At 42.3% G+C, this 2,774-nt stretch overlaps 1 pseudogene; it reads right to left on the reverse strand.

Moving 5' to 3' along the window:
- Window positions 1–403, reverse strand: part of LOC149255562 ((R)-linalool synthase 1, chloroplastic-like) — a 163,490-nt pseudogene extending 163,087 nt beyond the window's left edge.
- Window positions 404–2,774: the final 2,371 nt, after the last annotated feature.

The following is a 2,774-nucleotide window of genomic DNA, read 5'->3' on the forward strand; positions in this document are numbered from 1 at the left end:
GATGTCAAACCATGTCGAAATTTCTGGCTGAGTGTTCAGAGGGAGCGATGACAGAGGGATTGAGAAGGGGAGCAGGGTCAGGCTGGGTGATGGTTAATTGGCAGAACCTGGAATGGGAATGGTGATGCCCATTTCCAAAATCGACACAGCAAGCTAACCAGCAGCGATGCCCAGTAACTATGCGGGAGCTGGGTTCAGAAGCTTGGAGCGGGCAGTTACAGTGGAGCAGGGGAGAAGGAGAGACAATGAGCTGAGGGGAATCCATGTCTGAGCAGTTAATAGCTCTTTCTCGATTCGAGCCTGCATTAAATGCTGCCTGTGGTCTGTCAAGAGATCGGCTCAGAGTGGTATGGGGAGAGGCGCCATCGGCCAAGTGGCCCATCCTCTCGCCATTGTTCTTCATATTTTCCATAAATTCACTGAATGTCACCTGCATCCGGGTGCTCTCCTTCTTCCAATGCCTTCTCTTTCTTTACTAATTCACTGAATTCCTTTATCTGGGCCTCCGTGGCTACAATAGATAACGAATTTTCATTCAGAGCAGTACTACTCTCCACGCCTATGTTGGCAAGAAGGTCAGCCACCTTATTACCTTCCCAGTGAATATGTTTGAAATTGACTACTCTATGGGTCCTGAGCCAAACCTCAATAAGTTCCAGTCTTTCCTCTAGTCTCCAACTGTTGCCCACTTTGTTTGAGGGAGACCCCTGTAGAATTTTATTCACCATATTTATTAGGATTTGAGAGTCACCTTCAATCATGAGTGGGAAGAAACCATGTGTTTGAGCTAGAAGGAGCCCTTGCCATAACCCTTCGAGTTCTGCTGATTTATTTGTATCCCATCCATTTGAGCCTATGAATGTTAGAAGGGGAGTGCCTTTATGATTTCTGAAAATTCCCCCAAACCTTGCATTTCCTAGATTGCCTTTCAAGGCCCCATCGAAGTTCAATTGGATCAGATGCTGGGGTGGAGGAAACCATTTAACTGATATTGTACTTTTTGCTGCAGATTTAACAGGGATTATCAATTCTTGATTCCATTGTAGATTCCAGTTGTCCCAGATATTCTTTTCCTATGGCAGGGAGGGAACTTCATCGTCATGCCAAGTTTGAAGTAGTAGGGTTTCCTTGAGATTTTGGTAGATAATGTTCCAGAGGGTTTCCAAAGGTGAAGACTGGTCCTTGAAGATATGTTTGTTCCTCTCTTTCCATATAGTCCACATGAGAAGGCCTGGGATGAGCTTCCATAAGGAGTTTAGTACCTTACTCTTATATGGATTTCTTGCCCAATTGCGTACAGTGGTGGGAATGTCTTCTTTAATTCTGTTGTCCCTTTGGCATCGAAAACTAACTTTTTCCAAGAGATTGTGAGCTAGTGAGCAAGTATTCATGAGGTGCAAGGTGGTTTCTTCTTCTTGTTTACAATTGGGACAGATGGAAGTTCCATGAAAGTTTCTCTTCCGCAAATTGTCCCAAGTGAGGATTTTGTTTTGACAAAGCAACCAAATGAATGTGGACACCTTCGACTAGATATAGGGGGCCAGATTGTGGTCCAGAGTGGATCTTTGAATGCATAATCTTTTATGATTATGTTGTAACCTTCATGCGTGGTGAAAATTCCTCTTGTTTCATAAAGCTGATGTCCCCTTGAGACCTATAGTCAATACTATAGGATCACCCACATACGAATTAGCAAAGTATGTCGCAAGAAAATTAGCTCCGCTAGTTGGTAAGACCAGTTCTTACATCAAAGACTCCAACCAATTCATTGAATTCATTAGAAATGCTAAGATAGATCCTGATGATAAAATCGTCAGTTTTGATGTAGTCCAGCTATTCACTAAAATTCCCTTGGATGAAGCAGTTCAAGTAGTGAAAGAGGTGGCAGACCCACAAACTGCAAGATTAGCTGAAATCTGTCTGCGGTCCACCTTCTTCACCTTCCAAGGAGAGATCTTCGAGCAGACGTCAGGAGTGGCCATGGGATCACCCCTTTCACCTATTGTAGCCAATCTCTTCATGGAAAAGTTTGAAAAGAAGGCCCTTGACACCTACCCATTAAAACCTAAGTTTTGGATCAGGTTTGTAGACGACACCAGTGTCAATTGGCCCCATGGGGAGGACGAACTTAAAAACTTTTTAAAACATCTCAATAGCATTTCCAAAGACATCAAATTTACAATGGAGATGGAAGAGAATAATTGCATCTCTTTCCTAGACATCCTCCTCATTAGAAACAAGGATGGTTCCATAGGTCACAAAGTGTTTAGGAAAAAGGCGCACACTGATAACTATCTCCATGCAAATTCCCACCACCACCCAGCTCAAAAATTGGGTGTTCTTCAAACCCTCTTCACTAGGGCATGTAGAATTTCAGATGAGAGCCACACTGAAGAAGAAATCAACTACTTAAAAGGAACATTCTCTAAACTAGGATACAATAACAAAGATATCTTCAAAGCCATTCAAAAAGCCAAATCTGGAAACAATAAAAACAAAACCAACAATTCCCCAGCCATTAACGCCTACCTTCCATATATTCATGGTGTAACTGACAAACTAGCCAAAATTCTCTTAAAAAAGAATATCAAAACCTCATTCAAACCCTTGACAACTATTAGACAAAGAATGAAATCAGTCAAAGACAACCCAGAACAATTCCAGCAAAAAGGTGTTTATATCATCAGCTGTTCCTGTGGAGAAAAATATATTGGGGAAACAGGAAGGTCAGTGAGTATCAGGCTTAAAGAGCATAGTGCAGATATCCGAAGGGA

The sequence above is a fragment of the Pinus tabuliformis genome, chromosome 7, assembly GCF_031772625.1.
Source record: "Pinus tabuliformis cultivar Carrire ecotype Pingquan chromosome 7, CPIR1, whole genome shotgun sequence".
NCBI lineage: Eukaryota > Viridiplantae > Streptophyta > Pinopsida > Pinales > Pinaceae > Pinus > Pinus tabuliformis.